Raw genomic sequence first — 20,210 nt, forward strand, 5'->3', positions numbered from 1 at the left:
AATCTCAGCACAGATGTTTCCTTTTTAATCCCTGGCTCCAGCTGGCAGAGCATCTCTGCTCTACCGTACTTAGTCGCAATTACTGCAGACATTAACTCTGCACATGCTTCGGAAATTGACTGCTTTTTCTTCCTTGGAAATGTTGCTCATCATCAGGTTTTTAACAGCCAGAAATAAAGGCCATTTGTGTAATGATGAATCCGATTCCCTTCAAGATTTGTAAGAGAGATAAAAGGCACAAGAAGCAGGCTTAAAACAATTGCTGGCATGGTGGAAATTTTAGATATTGAATTTATAATACCTTGCTTTACTAGTGCAGAGAGTCTCCATCATGTGCTGGAAAAGGAATGGGAAATATGTCAAGCAGATGCCCTAGTCACCCGACTGATGCTACTTTTCCAAATTAATCACAAGCACTTTATTTATTTTGATCAGCAAATCAGAGACTTAGTATACTAAGAGTGGGGTGTGTCTTCTTGTAGGTGAACTTTCATTTATTAATGGAGTAGGAGTTGATCAAAGTGTCAAAGCTGCGAAACTCAAAGGTCAGATCCACTCTTTTCCTTGCACCCAGGCATGAGACTGTGTCACCTTAGGGTCATCCATTTGTGGTGTGGTGCTGCTGAAGTGCCACTAGAGCCTGATGTGACCCAGGCCAGAGTCTAGCATAAAAAAAATACAACCCTGCCCTGGGCTTAAAAACAATACAAAATCCTTCAGCTGCTGGATTCAGGTGTCCCACCTTACCCTGCTTGTCCTGATTGTGTATTTTTTTCTGTATTCAGCAACTTTCCATTGGATGTAGAAGCAATCTGAGACAGCCATGCTACCATGACAGATGGGATGGATGGACAGAAGAACAGTGAAGAATCTGGGAACATCAAACATCAGGTAAGGCAGTTGGTTTGCTTTGATGAAAACTCTTAAATAATCTAAATAGACTATGCAAAATATCTTTAAAATTGTCAAGAATCCCTTCAGTTGATCTGCACTCTGCATGATGCTCATGGATTAAGATTTTCTGTTCTTGATTCTTGAGGGCAAACTGATTAGTGCATGAAAATCTATTCATTAAGTCACTGTGTTCCTCACTTTGTTCTCCTCCTTCCCCTTTAGCACTTGCTGAAAGTGCTGGATGCATTCCCATCACTTTCTCCCCCATTCCTGTGAAGGAGGAGAATGGATAGCATATCCAGCCTTCAGGTGGCTGCTAATATGACATGTACAACTTCAGACATTTGTGTGAGCACCCAGAATAACAGGATAAAGTTGGCGACAACCTGAGGTCATCTTGCCTATGAACCACCTAACCACTGCCCTCCAGGTAAGAAACTGGAAACCTGTGCTTATCTCTACCAGTTAATGTTCTTACGTGAGCAGACCACTGCAGATTAGATAGATGTGCTGTTACAGACACGAAAACCTTTTAAAGGCCCTGGAGAGCTTTTAGTATGGATTCGTGCTACCTCTCAGTCAATAAGAAACACAGGATTGGTTTGACAATGACAGTTCTAGGACTAAAATAAGAAAGTTCTGGCAAATGATAACAGCTCTGTATGCGCCTGTGGAAAACTTGCACAGATGTGCGTACAGTTTTCCCAGGAATGACCTGTAAAATCCAGATTATTAAATAAAAGGAGAGGTTCATTCACACTGTCTTGCCTAATACTCTATGCAGCCTTGGTATCATTATGGCCCACTGAAAGGGCACAATGATCAAGTATTTTGGCTTTCTACTGCTATTGAGTCCGTTCACTGATGGGGAACAAGAAAGGAAAATGAGAAGAAGAAAACAAAACTGAAAGTGCTTGAGGACAATTCAACTTTGAAATTGTTTTCATTAAATACAGGGAAAGTGCAAAATGAGCCCTATTTGAAACTTGCTGGATAAAGGCTGTTACGAAAGCTTTCAGTATTTTTTTTTCAGCTTTGGCTCTTCTTGTACACTTCTAGGCTAGATGAAGTGTGTATGAAGGCATCACTGACATCAGCAATTGGAAAGTAAAGAAAACAGTAAGTGTAGCTTGGCTATTGCAGAGAAACTGTAAAACCTACTACATACGTAAAGCAGGAAGAAAAGAGAAAGTTAAAGATTTTTTTTAGCTCTGTGACTTCTCTTTGATCATATTTCATGTAGCATGCACAAGAATGCCACAAATAGTTTCATATCTAAGAGAAAAAAATAAGAAAGGGTGGGGGCTTTTGCTTTGAGGGGGTGCTTTGCATGAAGAACTTGTTTAAAAAATAAAACACATATACCAAAAAATGAAGAAAAAACCAAGGCAAAATAAAGCCCTGCAGAGTTGTAGAAGTCATTTAGAAGAACTAAGAAAGCTGCAGAGAGGTTACTTGCAATAAGACTTCTAGATGGTAATATTTTAAATTTGAAACCAGTTCCAGGTGACTCACAAAATAGTTGGGCTTGTGAGAATGAACATCAGCAAAAACCTATAGCAATATTCCTTGGAGGATGAAGGCACTTCAAAGAAATCTCTCCTTACCCTCCCAGTTCTTCTAATTTAAACCACAGCAATGACCATTAAAGTTATTTTTCCTCTGTTAATGAAATTTTGCAAGTTTTTTGGCTTTAGTTTTTATTACCAGATCTGGTTTAGTAGGTAGCTTAAAACGTTTAAAAGGAACTAATCTGCAATTACGTGTTTCTTAATAAATACTTGGTGCTTTATGCAGTGCATTTGTTGCACGTAAAGTCAGCAAGGAAAAGTCAGCTCCTGTGTGCAGCCAGCTAGATTCACAAAAGTGTTCTCCAGCCTCTTTGAACCAATTTCCAGGATCTCACAAGCCTGTCGAGTGTCTCACTACCAGAGGATGTTGACCAGTAGAGTTGGGAGCAGGGATTAAGCGTGGGCTCTTGACGTGCCCTCTCTCTAATAAGAGTTGGCTACTGTGGCGGAGTTGAACGAGAATTCAATTGTGATGGAAGTTAATAGGATTTATTTTTATTGCTGAGGCGCTGGGAAGTGGATGAACCTTGGAGTTCACTTTGGCTCCCAAGCTATGTCAACTAGTCCTCGATGGTCTGGCTGCCTTTCCCAGTCTTTGCCTAGATGGTTTTGCCTGCAGTGCGACGGCATCAATATCAATAAGTCATCCATCACCTTATGAGCCACTCCAAGGAGGGCAATAGCTGATGCTATGGGCCTGATTTCTGTGCTATGCATATCTGGAGGAAGATTTGGTTTTTGCTTCCTCCACTATGGTCCCATAAAATGAATTTCCTTCAACAGTTTGGGCTCAAGTTTTGTTATTTTTATCTGACCTTGTGTAACACACACCACAGTGCAGACTGTGGGGGTGACTGGGAGATAAAAGCACATTTCTAATCCAAAGAGATATACAAATATAGACTCTGCCTACGTTTCCCTCTTCCCAGCTGCCTTATGAGGAAGAGGAGCTGGCCCAGAGATGTGATCCTCCCTAAATCAAAAAGACTGGTGTAAGCAACAGGGGAAATGGAGAATACAGGCTTTTTTTCCCCTTTTTGTTTTTGAGATATTTATGAGAAGGCAAAAAGCTCTCTGTATCAACTCATAACTTCAAATGGTTCTCACATAATTTCAGTAGGTGGTTCTAGATGTCGGTTACTTGGTTCAGTTTGGAAGGAGAGATTGGTTTAATTTTGTTGCCTGACTAAATGAACTCGATGTTCAGATTCACATTTCTTGAACTGAAAGTCTTGTTATGATTTTAAGCTGGCTTCTCACAAACACTCCTAAATAATTGATCCATTTTTCTAGGGAAACAGCCAACTTTTATGTCTCAAAGTATTTCAAACCCCAAATTTATATTAAGATTTGAATTTGAATTGACATTTCCCCACACAATGTTTGTCTGTCTCCATTGTGTTTATAGGCAGAGGTTATGTTTTTGGCAAGTTGACATTTAATATTTTTTCTGTAGTTCACTCCTAAAGGAATGAAAATTGGCTCAGATTATGAATTCAAATGGAGTTTTTCCAAGTGCCTATATTACAAGTTCCCCTTCACCATCTGAAAACTGAGCTATTCTCCTTTTAGTATCACTAAGTACTCATGATAACAAAGCTAGTAAACATTTTTCATGAAGTTAGACTCATCAATCCCATGTTATCACTAAATGGAGTTTAGAAGCAAGGAAAAGGAGAGCCAAGAGACACCCTGCAGTGTATTTGTCCCAAAGGAGCGTGAAAAAAAATGTACCAATGTCTCCTCTCACCTTCTAAGAGAATGTCAAAATCAAATTTTAGCGTAAAGAAACGGGAAAAAACTGGTGGCTCTATGCTAACCAGCAAACTAGCTTCAGAACCACTTAAAATCAGACTTCCCCCTGACACAAAAGAATTCTGCTGCCCTACAGCCCCTTACTTGAAACTGTAGGGAGGAAAATGAAAAAAAAGAAAAAGGGGGAAAATGAAAAGAAAGGGAAAAGCCTTTAAGCTCATCTAGTCCATCCCTTGCTGATCCAGGCATGCTGCTGACAGTATTTTCACATCCATGAGTGCTTTGTCCAGGCTACTTTACCTCCATCACTGGGCCTTCCATCCGCTCTCAGGAGAGATCATTCCATTTATTTGTTATGAGTTGGCTGTATGGATTTTTTTTTTTAAGTTTTATTTTTATTTTCGTTGACAAACCAAGCAGTAAAGATTGGGTTGCCAGACCCAAACTTCTCCACAGTACAGGTTGGATTTTTTTTTCTTTTCTGAGAATGGGAAAAAGCTTTCAAAGTAGAATCCCCTCCCCCTTGCTGCTCACCATCACGAAACCCTGACTACAGAAGCATCTCATTCATCCCCTGAAGTGTAATCTCTTGAGAACTCAGAAATACTCTATAACCTGAAAACACTCTTTGTTTTGAAGGATAAGAAATAACGGACTGCTTCCACAGTAGGTAAAAGGCAGGGTTTTGTCTTGAATTAGTGTCAGCTTTTACTAGGACATGGGGTTTTAGATGTTTTTCTGAGCTAGACATGTGTTATGATCCTGCGTGTGCTCTCTGCTACTTCAGCTCTATTACTACACAGAGTCTGTCTGTCTTGGGGTCCCCTTTCCAGAACCAGAGAATTCTGAGCCTGATTCTGAATTTTTTTACACCACTGTTCTAAATCAGACAGTTGCTCTCAGCAGGATGATTGATACCAGCATGAAGCAGAGGTGGGTTAGATGGACCTCATGCCCTTTGCATTTCAGGAAGGAATCAAATTTTCCTTCCCAACTTTCACGTTTGGTTATAGGCAAGCAGTATTTGGCTTTTCAAAGGAAAACAGTTGGAGGAAGGCTATATGGGGGACAAAATGCAGCTAGGCTCTGTTCTGCCTGTGAATTTGCAGGCTGCTGTGCTAGGCATCCAGCTCTTTGTACTAACAGGAGTGCTAATATGATGTATTAAATGTCACACCAGCATCGCTGGGTATGCATATCTCTCCCGTTGTACTGCCTGTTTATGCTTATTCAGCTCTTTGAATAATTTAACACATTTCATACTCCAAATTACCCACAACAGTTTGACGGGGCTGCTGGCAGTTTACTTGAAACACTCAGTGTTAGGTCAAAGTAGGGCCCAAGCATCTGCTAAATAGAAGGACATTTCATAGTTAGCAAAGTATAATTAGACTTATTCCTGCACACTTTTCTTTAAAAAATAGGTAAATCCATGCTAATCCCAGTGATAGCATAGAAATTAAGGGGCTGTACTGAACACTGATACGTACAGCCCAACACCAGGAATGGTTGGGACTGAAGAAAAATAATTCTGGAGACCAGTAGATGTTGAGGACAGATGAAACTAAGCAGGATAGCACAGCTATGTCAGCATGTCACCCATGCAGTTTCAGAGCAGAGAGACTGATTACCTTGGCGCAATTAGGCTGGAATTAGGGATTTGGGAAGCTTCATCCCCAGCAGTGCAATGTTCTTCATACATTTATCTGAAACTTGGCCTAGAACAACAATCCACTGACTGGGTAATGAACCTGGAGCACACGGAGCAAGGACACGATGCCCTGCACTCCTCCATCTCCTGTGCTGCTGGAAACAGAGACATGAGGTGTACACCATCTTGGGTGTACACTGTGAATTCTCTGTCAGGCTTCACCTTTCTCTATCCTTAATTAGCTCAGGCTCTTGCACTGAGAACATTTGAGCTGGATGGGTATAGAAGAGAGGTGGGAATAAAGAAAATGGGGCATGGTCCTTGGCTGGACAGCTGGGGCTGGGAATCCTGCTCAGGATTAATGCAGGTGGTGACCCATTAAGTGCTGCTGTTGTGTGGATTAAAATAGGAAGGAGACACAGAGCTGAGAGAGACAAAGTACCTGGTCCTTCAAAGATGTGCCTTTCTGGTATTGGGGTGCGTTTAGCCACTAGGGCTCTCATCTCTTTGTGTTTTTATTTTGAGGAAGATGCAGAACGAGCATTGCTTTCTGAGCAGTGCCTGTTTGCTTTTTGGTGGGGTGAGGCTGTGCGGTGTCCACACTGGACCGTTTTCACTTGACACAGGTAGCCCAGCAATAGATCAGTGGACTTGGCATAGTGGTGCTCAAAATAGTTTTGGCAGGAAATTTGGAACTGCTGGATGCATGTGGCTCTGAGACATGAGGCAGCAGGCAGGGGCTGGGAGGTGGACTGATCTCCCCCAGGGCCACCCAACTCTCCATCAGCACCTCTCCACACTCCTCTGCTCAGACAGAAACCAGAGAAGGGACAGGATAGCAAAAAAAAGAGTGTTTTCAATTAAGAGTTAAAAATCTCATCCCTCACAGTGCATCAGGTGGGAGGAATCTCTCCCCAGCCCTGCGGCTCACCCAGGGCCCCACAAAGTGATGATGCAGGGCACAGTCAGCGGAGATTTTTGCAAAATGACAGCAGGGCTCTGATTGAGTGAACCTCCCAGGTCCAAAGCCCCACACTGCTCGGGAGGATATGCTGAAAATCTTTCTCAGGGATTTGCACATCCTTACAACAACTAAGGGTCTGTAATGAAATGTTTGCTTATCATCCATTTAACCTGCCTCGAAGCAGGCTGAGCCTGCATGGTAACCTCAGGTCAAAACTATTTTGGATAGCTGAAACTCATGATAAACACATGCTTTTGAAGGTTAGAAAGCCATCAGTGGGAGACATCAGATTCGCTTCTTTATTATTAGAAGGGGAGAAAATCCAGGAGTGTTCAGAGCAGCAAGTTTTGTATAAAACATGAAAAGCAGATGGGGGGAGGTGGCAGAAGGAAGGAGGAATCTTTTTTGATACCAAACAACATTGCTTCTGCAGCAAATCCTTTTTCCTTGTAATTTAAGATTGTGCTTGAAATAAGGAGCCAGCTGCACCCGGGGGGAGCAGAGGGCAGCCTGTCCTTTTGGGTGCTTGATTGGCTCTTTCGTGTATACCTGATAATTACTGGAGCTGGTAGGAATCCCGTTGTGCTACTTGAACACGCACTGAGCAGCATCGTATCCACAGCAGCCCTGTTTGGTCTGAGATCTCCAAAAGTGGGAGAGAAGATTGTCACAGAGCACAAGTCTTTACTGATAACCAAGTTATGGCCTTGCCTAAACTTCACTCCAGCTGGATCTGCTAGTGGTCTGTGCCCACCGAGGGGCTTTCAGCTGTATTAAGCAACCTAGATTAAGGTATTTCACTTAGAAAATGCATCTTTATTTCTCAGGTCCAGATAGAAATCCTGCTACTTCCTCTGTGATATGGGAGGAGTCCCAAAGCATAATCTGGAGTTCAGTCTCACGGACATTGCTTTTAATATCATCATCAAAGTCCTGGACTGATGAGTGAGACGAGGGGAGACGGGGGGGCTCTCTTTACACATGCCTGCTCCGAGCCACAGCTGACTGCCTGAGCACTGCCCAGGGAAACCAGAAACACTTTCATTGCTTTTTGAGGCAAATGTTCATTGATGTGTGCATGTGTGCCTGCATACACACACACACACACATGCAAAAGGCAAAGTTTCATCCCTCAGAATTGCAATCCTTTGAAGCCACCTGTCTCTGAACAGTTTTCTGTATAATGAGCAGAGCTCTGTGCTGTAACTTTTCCCTTTGTCCCCAGTGCCAGCTGTATAATTCCAAACCCAAGAAACATTGCACCCTTGCAGAACTTCTGCCTCAGTCCAACAGTGCTGTTGTACTAGGTTTTCTGCCATAGCAGCCGCCTACAGGAATGATCAGCAAAGAGATGGCAAAGGACGATTCTTCCACTGGGAGGACTCCGCATTTCCTCTCTTCCCAGGGCCTCCACACTAAGTGGGCCCAGTTTCCAAGTGAAAAGATCCTGTTTTTTTCTCTTTTCCCCTAATGGTCAGAGATGGCAAACTCCCTCTGGGATCTGTGCATTCAGCTTTGTTCTTTCTCCCTCCCTGCTGTCGCCAGTAATTAAAACTGAGCGAAAAAACTGAACATGCTATTTTTTGAATAGATATTTGAAATTTAAAGTGGAAAAAAAAAAGTTGTGAAACTTGTCAGATCAATGATTTGACACATATTATTTAGCTGGCTCTAAATATTCTGGAGTGAGAACTTAGTTAACAACTTGTTAACAAAGCATAATTCGGAATAAAACCCAGCTCTCTCTTTGCTAGCTGCATTTGCAATATGGAGCTGGTTCTAATAACTCTGTCTCTAAAATACCAATGTATTTCTCCTGCAGTTTCTAACAGTTTTTGCCACTGTGGTGCACAGAAGTGGGATGGAAACAAAATACAGAGGCAATATCTATCAAATCTTGGAGGCCAAGGAACTGCTGAACTCCCTGATGTGAGTAACTTCTCTGAGTCACATGCAGGACATTGGTGCTGGGGAACTCAAGCTTGTCAGCACTTAAAAATGAGTTAATCCTTTTAATTAAGCACTTGAGAATGAATGACATATGAAGAGCAATTTCTTTGAGGAAAAAAAAGTAGAGGTAATTTTTCTAATGCCTGTGTTTCAGTCTGCCCTCTCTGGCCATGTTAAAGTGCCTTGGTCCATGCTTGGCCTTCTTTTAAAGATTACTTTTTAATGATGGATAAACAGGCCTGTTCTCCCCCTGAAGTGCATCCCTTACACCCTCACACCTGTAAACAATGGATTTTTCCACATGAAATGAAAGGGCAAGCACATCCTGCTACCAATTTTGACTCTATAGAGTGGTGTAGCATATAATCTCCATTACTTTTCCTGTGATTTGTAAGTGACTGTTGCTAGGTAATGCCTTTTCCACTAAGCGTCAGTGAGCTAATGTGAGGGCTTTGAGAATGTTTCATTATATAATTAAGCCTTTGGTGGTACTGATTTCTACTTTACAAAAGTCTAGTATCTTTTTCATGCGAGCAAAAAAAAGTTTTTATAGCATTACACATAGGGACACAAAAAGCATCCTTGAAGCCAGAATAATTTATTTGTAATGTAACTGATTTCTGCTTTTTTAAAAATTATTTATTACACACGGCTATCAGCCATCCGTCACAATGGCGTCTGGCTAGACTCTATGTTGTTTAAATGGAAAACATGATAAATACATGGAACACATGACCCACTGGAAGTATCACTAGATCCCAAATATCTCTATATCTCTCTGGACTCCATAATCCATTAAACAAATGTGGTCCCTTTGTTCTGACATCTGGACACTTCGTCTAACCGTGACCTTTGCTTCCCAGGGACAGGACTGGGATACAGAAGAGCTTCTTCAAGAGGATGTGACTGGTTCAACTGAATATGAGAGTGGAGGTTTCCCCAGGATCTTCAGATATGTAAGCCTCAAGGTACTGTGAATTTTGTTTAATGGATGAGATGAAGAAAGGGCTGGAAGACACATGAGTGAGAAGATATAAACACAAACTAAAAACAAACCACAGAATATAATGTTAAGAGTTTGTATTTTGTCAAGCTTCACCCTAAATATCAAGATCAGTAACTGCCATCGGAAGGGGAACACTTGGCCATCACAATACACAGGACTGTGATGCACAAAGCAACCCTGATGCAAATTTACTTAGCATCAAGGATCCCTAGCAAAAAAAAAAAAGCAAGGGAAAAAAAGCAAGAAAAAAACTTTACAAGGCAGCTTTGATCGGCCCTGGCACTGTGTGTGAAAGTCTAGCTCAGTTCTAAGACTGCCAGGGTAAGTGAAAGAAGAGCCTTTGTAATTTTTGTCTTACAATTATGTCACTCAGTCCTGTAGCCTTCATTCTCCCCGTGCAATTTGTAAGAGACGACAAGTCATTCAAAGCACCTCTGTTTACAGAGAGTCTCAGTAATAGAACACCACGGTCGGGCAGATTCCATGAACTGCAGACCCCGTGTTGACAGATGGGGTCTGTGACTGATTGTTTGATGGGCGCCGTGGGTGAGGCTGCAGGGGAATAGCGGGACAAGAACAGGGCACTGGGTTTTTTTGAGCTCGGAGGTCATGTCGGTTACCAGTGAGAACAGCATTCAGTGTTTTTCTGTTGCATTGTTATCTTGGTGCTGGTGATGAAGTTTTAATTGGGAAGGGTGAGGATGATTCTGCTCTCCTCCCACACAGCTCTACAGATGCTGCTGCTACCAGCAACTTGGGGCAGGGTTTCAGGAGCTGCTCGCTTCCCACCAGGCACGAGCCAGCAGAAAGGAGGAATGAATGAGGTGGGGATTGCTGCATTCGTGAGGAGTGTCTCCTGTAGATAATGCTGATCTGAAGAGCAAAGCCAAAATGATATGTCTAAAGATACAAATGCCTTGTGCAGAATGGATGTAACATAGACAGCAGCACAAGTCCCCCTCCGCACTGATAATACAGCTTAACCCAATTCAATCTATTTCTGTGGCTTGGAAAGTTTTAGGATTCTCTGCTGGAGCCATCTACTATCAAATTGGTGATAAAATGCATTGAGTTTTCATACTGTAATTAAAAAAAGCCCTAAAAAGCAACCCACTAGAAAACAAAGAAAAACCTATGTGATCTATTGCCTGAAAACCACTCAATAGCAATTAGTTAATGTCAGTTATCTTTTTGCTGTACAGGCTTCCTGATATGGCAAAGCATAGTTTGGGTATTGGAACGCTATCAATTATTTATTAGGTGCCTCAAAGCATCCAGGATCCTGGTCATAGGATCTCTTGTGTTTGAGGGCTGTAAAAACAAAGAACAAGAGAAGACTCCCCAACTAACACACTCACAAAGTAACTATAAGGCAATTGGCAACAGATGAATACGCACAGAGGCAGAGCCGTATGCTGGGAATGATTATAGCAGAACTGTCAGCATGAAAGGCAGGGCTCATGAAATACCTTTAATCACTGGTGATTATTCTTTTTCTGGGCAATCAGCTCTTTCCCCCCTGCAATATCTTGCAGGATGTAGCAGGATGCATCTGAAGGTGCTGTGCTCTTGCAGGAGACCACCCTCTGTTCTTGTCTCTATCAGGTGAGAGACAGAGATTTTCAAACCTCTTAAGAGTCAGATGGAAGCAAGGGATAGATCCCCAGGATCCTGGCCCTGGGTTTCTCACCCTGAAGCAGAAGACAACGCTGTCATTCAGAACAGCAAGTTCCCATTCACAGTTATTTGTCATGTTAATTACTACAGACAAATTTCTCCTTCATCTCAATCGTGCAGGTCAAAGCGGAAAAGTTTAGCACTTCAGAACATCAAACTTTGCTTTCATCTGAGTTCGGGACATCATTCTGAAATTCCTTTTGATCATGTATGAAAAAAAAGAAAGGAAGAGGATTTGAAAGTTTGCTCTTGACGGGAGTTGTAATTTCTTTGTTAAAATCAAGGGCAAAGGAGTCTCTCTAGTCATTAGCCATAGGCTGGGTGTGTTCATAAACTCACAGCATCACCAGAGCAGGTAACCCATGAGTAAGAGCCATGAAAAGGTATTGGCAAATATTGTCTCTTCCCTCCATATCCACTCAGGGTCCTCGTCATACCATTCCCGCTTCATTAATTTCACTCGGAGCTGTTAGCTCTATTAGATCCCTGTGTACTGTGCTATAGGAGATACCCCTGGCTCAAACCCCACCACTTTTTACAGAAAGTGGCTGCATATCATGACTGTAATTTACTGCACAGTGTACCTACGCGCTCCCACATTAGCTGTAATCTCTGTCGTGCTCACGCCAACATTCCAGCAGTATTTGGCATTTCACGAACGCAGTATTTATCACTGAAGTTCATACAAAGTTGCAAATCCTAACGAGGCTTATCAGCTTTTACAAACCATCCCTGTCCACTGGAGTGTGACATGCTGAGTATAATTCCACTCACTGTGCAGTCGCCGGATGTGAAGAGGGAATGGGGACGGGGGGAGCTTCAAAGCAACATTTCGTATCGCTTTAAATGAATCATGAAATCGAATGTCTGTATAGCCCCTAAGTTCCTGCAGGTGAGATGTAACCTGCAAGCTGGGTACTTAGAGCAGCCTTTCAATCAAATAAAATCTTCTCATCGTTACTGATGTGGCAATTATGCCCTGGAAAAGAGCGGCGCAGTGGCTCTGCGAGGGGAGGGGGACTCGGAGCTCAGTCCCAGCAGTTGCAGAAGGGTGGCTGGGGGCAGATCAGGTCAGTCAGCCTCAGTTTGCCCACTGTCAAGACAGAAATCATCACAGTCACTGAAGTTATTTCAGAGACATATCAGAAAGCATAATTAAATATGTGAGTTATAAACATTTCCCTCTGAAATTTCAAAAGATTGTGGTATTGTTATGCAGAATATGGTAACCTGCTTTGCTGCCAGCTCAGCCCTGTATCTAGGACTAGAGCAGGCACTAAAAAACTTGAAAAGAGACTTGCAGTATCTGTATTTCTGTGTATCTACATGCCCCTGGGTATGTAGCACCCCACCACTACCCCTTTCCTGCTCATCAGGCACAAGTGTGACACACTGATGTGGGTGGAATTTGATTGAGAAATGAGCTACTGTTTGTATTGTCATCACAGAGCTCTCTAAAAGCATGAAGTCGGGCTGAAAGAATCAGAATGTTTAAAATGAACTCTATTTTTTCCTTTTCTTCTGTGTTTTTTGGTCCTTCAGTCTGCATTCACGTCACTTGTGTAAGGTGGTGTAGGGATATTCTTTTATAACAAGACCTCACAAATGTTTATTTTCTCTTTCCTTTGACTCAATGATATCAAGAGTCAGGCTGATGATTTTATTGTCTTCAGGTAATTCCTTGATTATTGTGTAGTTTCATAGTTCCATTGACTTCGATTGAGATGTTACAATACACAGCAACTGACTGTATGTCCCCTAATACTTGGAATTTATAAGAATAAGACCAGCCAAAATTTGTGTGCAGAACACAGCAATGTATCCCCTGCCAGAGAACCACTTGCAATGGCTGGAGAGTAGGATGGGAGATCTTACAGAGTTAAAGAAGGACAAATGATGCATTAATTGCATTTAAAAGTCCAGTGCTCTGTAGTTCTGTTTGCCGATGCACAGCTGCAGATGCATTCTCTTGCTAACAAGTGCTTCAGAGACATCAAGGTGTCCATTTAAGCCATTTTTTGCACCTATAGACCATGGTAAATTTTTCCATTCCTTTTTTTTTTAACCCCCAGGACCCTTTTTGCTGAGCTTTTTTACAGCAAGTGAATTCCAAGTGCTTCTGACTTGGATCACAAAAGCAACTTCCCTGCCTGCCTCCGTGAGTGACTCATGCTCTAACCTCGGTCAGGTCACTTAGACGGTGTTGTTGTTCTCTATTTCTTAGTCTTTAAAATGCATATTTTGTTCTCCTCACAATTCTGACATTGTAACATCTTTCTGGCTCTAGCAACAGTCTGTATCATTTTAGATATACATTATCTTGTACAAAAATACCCACCCACATCTCATACCCTGAAAAATCACAGTAGCCAAAACTCCAAATTTAGATTGAAAAATGTAGAGCTGTGCAGACAAGAGGACATTTTTCCAAATGTGAGTCGATAGCCTTTTTCTCTCTAAATAGTTTGGGCTATCAGAAATTTTTAGTATTTAAATATGCAACTCAGGCTCCTGCTGGTAGATCCTGGACATGCTGGACCACCCAGCAGGCAGAGTTGTACTCCAGTGGTGTTTTTGCTTTGCCAAGGGTGAGGATGGTTTCACTGCAGATGTCCAGTAGCTGGATGCGAATGCCCTTCCCCTCTTGGTTCTGTCCCATCCCCTACATCCTCCCTGCCTCTCCCCACAGCTGGTTTTCACATGGTGCTGTCTCCTTGCTACCTCACCTTCAATAACCGAGGAAGAAGTGGAAGCAAAACCAGACAAAACAATTTTCTGACTGCATTTTAGCATGGCTATGCAAACATTTGTAGCAGCTAAAAACAGCAGTAACAAGGAGATTCCTTCTCTGAACCTGTAATCCTGGGCTGGAAAAAGCCCTATTCAGATGCAGTCATCAGTGGATCTTTCTGCCATCCTGTTAATCCCCTCTCCCTTCCCACCTCACACCTGCCAAAGCAGGTTTACATCGAACGTATCTGATCCCATCTTCTTTTTTTTCCTCTTAAGCATTTTTGAGAGACCTGCGAGCAGAGAAGCAGTTAAGGAAAAAACCAAATAAAATCCAGTTTTGCTGCATTTTTGGAGGAAATGAACTTGTGTGTTTTGAAGCGTTCCCATAAGGCTTAGATTTTAGAGCATGATGAATCACTCACGAAGATTCCTGTTTCTTCTCCTCTGCCTGCACAAGGTGCCCAGACAGGGGCTGTGGGCTCTGTGAGGATCCTGCCATGCTCCTGGTGAGCAGGGCCAGTTTGCTGGTGGATGGGATGGCTGTGCCTTCTGTTCTCACCACAGAAAGGCCCTCATGCCTTTGGTAGGTCACTGTGCCAGCACGCCGTGCTTGGGAAGTCCCAGGGCTGTGTGATGCTGTTCTTGTCCTGCCCAAGCCAGCCTCTCCCAAGGATGTGTTGGTCCAGGGCTCTCCTGATATGTCCAACAGCTGTTGGCACTGCCCAGGTTGCCCATACCCTGTTTGGCCATGACTTCAAACACCCTCAGTCTGCCTAAGGAAGACCACGTGGACACACAGTGAAGGTTATTCCTCTTTATAAAGGTTAAATGTAGCTAATTCATGGCAAACACATCTCAGTCTCATTTAGCAAAGCACCTACACCCTGAGCAACCACTTTCCTGATCCTCACCAGATCCTCTGCCAACAGGACAGTGGTGGCATCAAAGGGCACTTGACGTTTCCTGGGGCTTGGACATCCATGGTTCAATGTGAGGAACAGAGTATGGAGTTGAAGGTCCTTTAATGAGAAATCCCTGGCTCTGGATCCGTAAATAAATCACTCTTTACCCAACCTGCTCACATCTGTGCTGTCTCAAGCATGGGCAGAGGGAAGCTGTCAGCCTGGGCACAGACCTTCACTGCACAGAAGGAATAGTCTGGAAGATAGAGAAGGACACATATCATGCCTTTACTTTGTACAGCAATCTCGATATTTTGTATGTACTTATTGCTCTGAGTTTGTCTCCCTTTCCCACCTGTACTTACAGTGTCTTTTTTCTGAGGCTTGTTATTATTTCTATTGAGCAATCTTCAGCTGAACTGGGAGAGCTCGCAGTGACTCACTTACTTGAACATTATTGCCTAGTTCTTTACACAAGACAGATTGGATATGAATGAGATCTCTTGTCCTCATGAGCATTATATTTATTTCACAAGACATTTTCTTCAGAACTCTCCCTGCAATAAATTATGTGGTGCATTTATTTTTTTCTTCTACCATGCTATAGCTCTGTCCCTTTTTTTGTGGTTTCTCATTTTTTAGACACTTCTTCTTCTATGATCTGCTGTTGTTGTTTTCTGTTTTTTTCTTCTCACAATCTCTTAGCTGTATCCTTGGAATTTTTTCCCTTGTGCATTTTTTAGCACAGTGCATGTATTCGATGTACTCAAAATGAGAGCTTGAGATAAGTATTTAAAGTAACAAAATGATTTCCCTCTCTTATCTTTCAGATGTTGTGTAATGACTGGGGAAAAAAAAGAAAGAAAAAAAAATAAAAGCAGGTGAAATGTTTTAAATGAAGTATATAACTGTAAGGAATGCAATTGTATGTATCATTTTCTGATTTCATAATGTCAGCTAAGTGAAAGATTTTGTAGGTGCTTTACTTCTAAAGAAACACTTAGCTGGATTTTAGCAGCTGCTTTTGGGAAGAGCCTAAAAATGCTGAAAGCCATGTATAATCAAAGTAAAAGTGAGTATATTTAGGGTGGATGAAATGGGACTTAAAGGTAGCACATGTCCATGGTATTTATAGGAGTCCCATCTTAAGTCTCTATGTCATTGTGAGTGTATGACACTATGGTCCCTTGCTTCCCAGCTCTCCTGCCTCATCTGTGAACCCCTCTCAACCTTTTTATTCCCCCATTGCTTGGTTGAGGTGTGTTAGAAATCTGGGCTTAGCCCAGCTGCGGCCTTTCTGAGGGTCTGTGCTGGAGGAAAGATGGTTTGAACTAAAACTGGAGCATAAATAACCCGATGGGTGGTTTTCAAATCCAGGTACAAGCTGGAATTTCAATATTGCTGAACAGTGTTTAGCTACTAAGGATGAGTGTTTCACTTCAAGACTAATGTCTTATGTCTAAAACTAGAACTAAACTTCTTCACCTGGAGTGCAGTACCACACTAGGGCATGTCATTCAGGGCAGTGGTGGGATTTCTCTCCTTGGTGACTTTCAGGAATCACCTACACAAAAGCATTTCCAGTCTGATCTGGTGTCAATGTTAATGAAGCTCCAAGAAGCAGGAGGCTGGCCTAGAAACCTCCAGGGGTCCTTTTCCAATGTTTTTTCTATGATCTTACAGTTCTGGTAAGTGTGTTACAGTAAAATAACCAGATGGACTTTTTTTGGAAGTATAGAACAGATACCCTGAGGGCAGAAAGCAGTATGTGGAGAAGACGCCATGGGTGGGGGTGGGGAGAAAGACACTTATTTCCATTTATGAGTTATAGAATCAGGACTCCTACAAGGAGTTGAGAAATTTGTCTTGATCTGGAGATGAGAAAAAGAAACCCTTCTTATCTTTTTACAGTAAGGGGCCTGGCTTGTGATCCTCACCCTGTCTCAAGAAGGGTAGGCAGTGTTTCAAATGTTGGGGTCAGGCTGGTTCCTGCTCTATCTCATCAGTCTGTTGTACATATCTTGCCAGAAGGGATTAAATGGGTCTTGTCTCCTGTGGTTATATTAAAGGGCAGAGATGAGGCAAGGAGCCTTTTACTTCTGAGAACGTTCTGCCTGGGGTATCTGCTGCTGGGGGAGAGGGAGGAAAGAGCAGCCAAACCTCACTGATGTCCCCAAGGCTAATGCAGGAGAACTCTGTGGTGAGACCTGAGCCTTGCTTTCCCTGTGCACACGGCCAAATCAGCAGGAGAGGGGTGCAGGAAGGGTGTTGGAAAGGGTGAGATTGACTGTGTGCCTAGCATCCTTACCATGGGCATGGTTTTGCAGCCAGGGTTGCTGAGCTAAGGACACCCCACTCTGAGATGTGTTGTGCAAAAGATTAATTTCACCCTTGGGACAGGCCAGTGTCTTTTTCTCCCTTTTCTGTACATGTTCCTCTTACTGGCTCAACCAAAACCTTCTGCTGTCACTAAAACTGATGGTTTTTTTTGTACAAAATGAGATTTTTGTACTCATCAAGGCCAGGTCTGGCTGCTCTGCCAGTAGATGTCCCTGCACGCCTGGCTGTGGTGGATATGCTGTGTCTTTTCCTGGGGAAACTGACTTCCAACACACTGAACTTCACATCATTCCTGTTGGGTATTTTTCATATGGATTTTAATTTTTTTTCCTTCTCATTTGGGCTTATTGTGTAAAGTTTAATCAATCTCTACAAATATAAAAGCTGAAATTAAAAGGAAAGATCATTATTTTATTGTAAAGCCACCTTTTCACAATCTTTAAATATTTTTGTGTTTGTTTATAAAACAGAGTACTGACATCAGACAAAGTCCCTGAACCTCTTTACGCTGCTCTGTCCTTCACTCCTGTTCTGCCTCATGCATTCAAATAACTTCCACATTTTTTCCCTTCCTTGGATTGCAGAGTTTTCTTGAAGCAGATATTGCTTTGGTGCACTGAATTGAACAAAACAAGACAAAATGAAACCAAATAGTGCTGAGCACATGTTATTCACTGCTTGGTAAGAGTCACTTGGCAATTTTACAGATGCTGAGAGTCTCAGCCTTCAGCCTGTAAGGTGTTTCCTGTAATATGAGAATTTATCAGCTGGCTTTCAGAGCCACATAGGTGAGTTTTAAGTGTATTCTGCAGTGCTCTGTGCTCTGTATTATAATCCTGCAATTACATATTTGCATGCCTACTAAATTAGCACTAGAAAGTTATCTTCAAAAGTGCAAAGCCTTTCACTGCTACTCTTCCTGGGAATACAGGGACGATAATTGTTACGGAGGAAAATTACCTTTACACGGTATTGATTTTGTGCCCTGCTGCCTGTCATCATTCCTGGGTAGGTTTTTCCAGGCTCAGGACAGGGAGCAGCTGTGCCGGGAGCCCACGCTGGTGGCTGTGGAGGGACAGGGCAGCACTGGCAGCTGCGGCATCGGCACCACCCCCGTGACTCATGGGGGGCACCAGTGACCCACTCCAGCAGCCTTTCATTCCAGCTTTGAAGCAGGGGTAGCAAGAGGCTTCAAAAAGCTGGGAGCTGCAGCCTTGGAGTGGGGAATGGCTCAATAAATTGGTGGAATATAAGTATTTATTGATTTAAGAGCAGTCTTTTCTTTTGCCTTGCTTTTGTCTTCTAAGGGAACTTTATTTTAAATTTATGCCCCACATTGTCACATCAGGAGGAAAATACATGAGAAATGTTTTGTTATTTCAAATTTATCACGTATTACGTCAGCTGGCATTGTGGACTCACAATAGGTAATGCTTCATAAATTATGAAAAATAAGTGTTTTATGGCTTACTACACACGGTTTGAAAACCGTTGAGCTGGGGAGACTCAGTGACCCCTGTACAAATTAATGTGCACATGATTTTCATTATTGCAGCCCAGATAGGAAGTTTGAACATCTTTATATATTTATTTAAAGGAAAATGAGGACAGAAGTTGCTTGAATACAGTTAGTCTTTCTGGCAAGAAGCAGGTATCATTTAACCCAGCTCATAACCTATTGCTTCCCTCACAGTCATTGTTATTCCAGGCCAAAGCTTAAACTCAAAATCAGAGCTGCGAGGACTTAGCATGAGCTTCCAGAGGTCGAATCCTGCAGTCTTTAGCCAGGCAAACTAAACCTCTGAGTTGGTAGGATTTTGTCTACGCAAGGACTGCGGCATTTGCAGAACACGAGTCAAGCACAAGTCAGGCTCCTGCAGAAGGGAAGGCAGTGAAAGATATTTCTACCCAGCTTTCCAGCCCTGCTTTCCCTGAGCGTGATGGAGAGCGACAATCAAACAAGAGACGCCCATCTCAGCTGTCAAGGGCCTCACCAGAAACCAAAAGCTTGATCTCAGGGTACCAGGGATCTCAACCTTATCGAGCACGGCATCCTTCAGCGTGGAGCCGCACATATCTGAGGGAAATGTCCTCGCCTGCCTGCACGGGGAAGTGTGTCGTCCCATTTTCTGAGGAGCAAAAGTTCACTCCAACATGTGTTGCATGGGAGGCGCGTCTTTGGGGGGAAAGGGCACGGTGACGGGAGGTACCGGGAGCAGTGAAGCACTCGCAGCTATTTTTTATCCCCCTCGCACCCAAATATTTCTGTTCCTTGCAAAGGGGGGTCAGGTGTTGAAGGTCTCCCCGGATGGTTTTTATATCGCACAGATCCACCGCTGTGTTTCTAATAAAGCCATCAAGAGCACAACCGGGAGCTCCCTGCATGGGCTTAAGCAATATAAGTCACTGCTTCAGAAGACTCTCTTAACTTGGGGCTGGATGAACTCAAAAATCTTCCAAGTTATTCTCTCCTAATTCAAGTCAGCTGAGGCATCAAAATGTCGGGCAGATGGACAAGATCCCTGGCTACAGCCAGCCTGTTTTCTGCTGTTACTCTTATTGCAGTCAAAACTTAGAGACTTTTATTGTAATTGCTTTTTATTTAATCAGTGATATTTTGAGAATTTAACGTTTACATAAGCATACTAAAGGAGATTCCTGTGTGCTTTCTAGTGGAAAAGACTGTGCTCTAAGGATCCTAACTTCCCCTAAACTGGATTAAACAGTGTTCTTATCTTAAAACCGTAGTTTTCCTTCCCACTTTTTC

At 42.7% G+C, this 20,210-nt stretch overlaps 1 long non-coding RNA gene across 1 annotated transcript; it reads left to right on the forward strand.

Moving 5' to 3' along the window:
- The first annotated feature begins 526 nt into the window (after window positions 1-526).
- LOC116450730 lies at window positions 527-19,750 on the forward strand. Its single transcript, XR_004242933.1, has 5 exons — window positions 527-891; window positions 1,117-1,324; window positions 8,658-8,764; window positions 9,649-9,753; window positions 10,518-19,750. It is a non-coding gene; the product is annotated as an uncharacterized LOC116450730 (long non-coding RNA).
- Window positions 19,751-20,210: the final 460 nt, after the last annotated feature.

This window comes from Corvus moneduloides, chromosome 13, assembly GCF_009650955.1.
Source record: "Corvus moneduloides isolate bCorMon1 chromosome 13, bCorMon1.pri, whole genome shotgun sequence".
Lineage (NCBI taxonomy): Eukaryota > Metazoa > Chordata > Aves > Passeriformes > Corvidae > Corvus > Corvus moneduloides.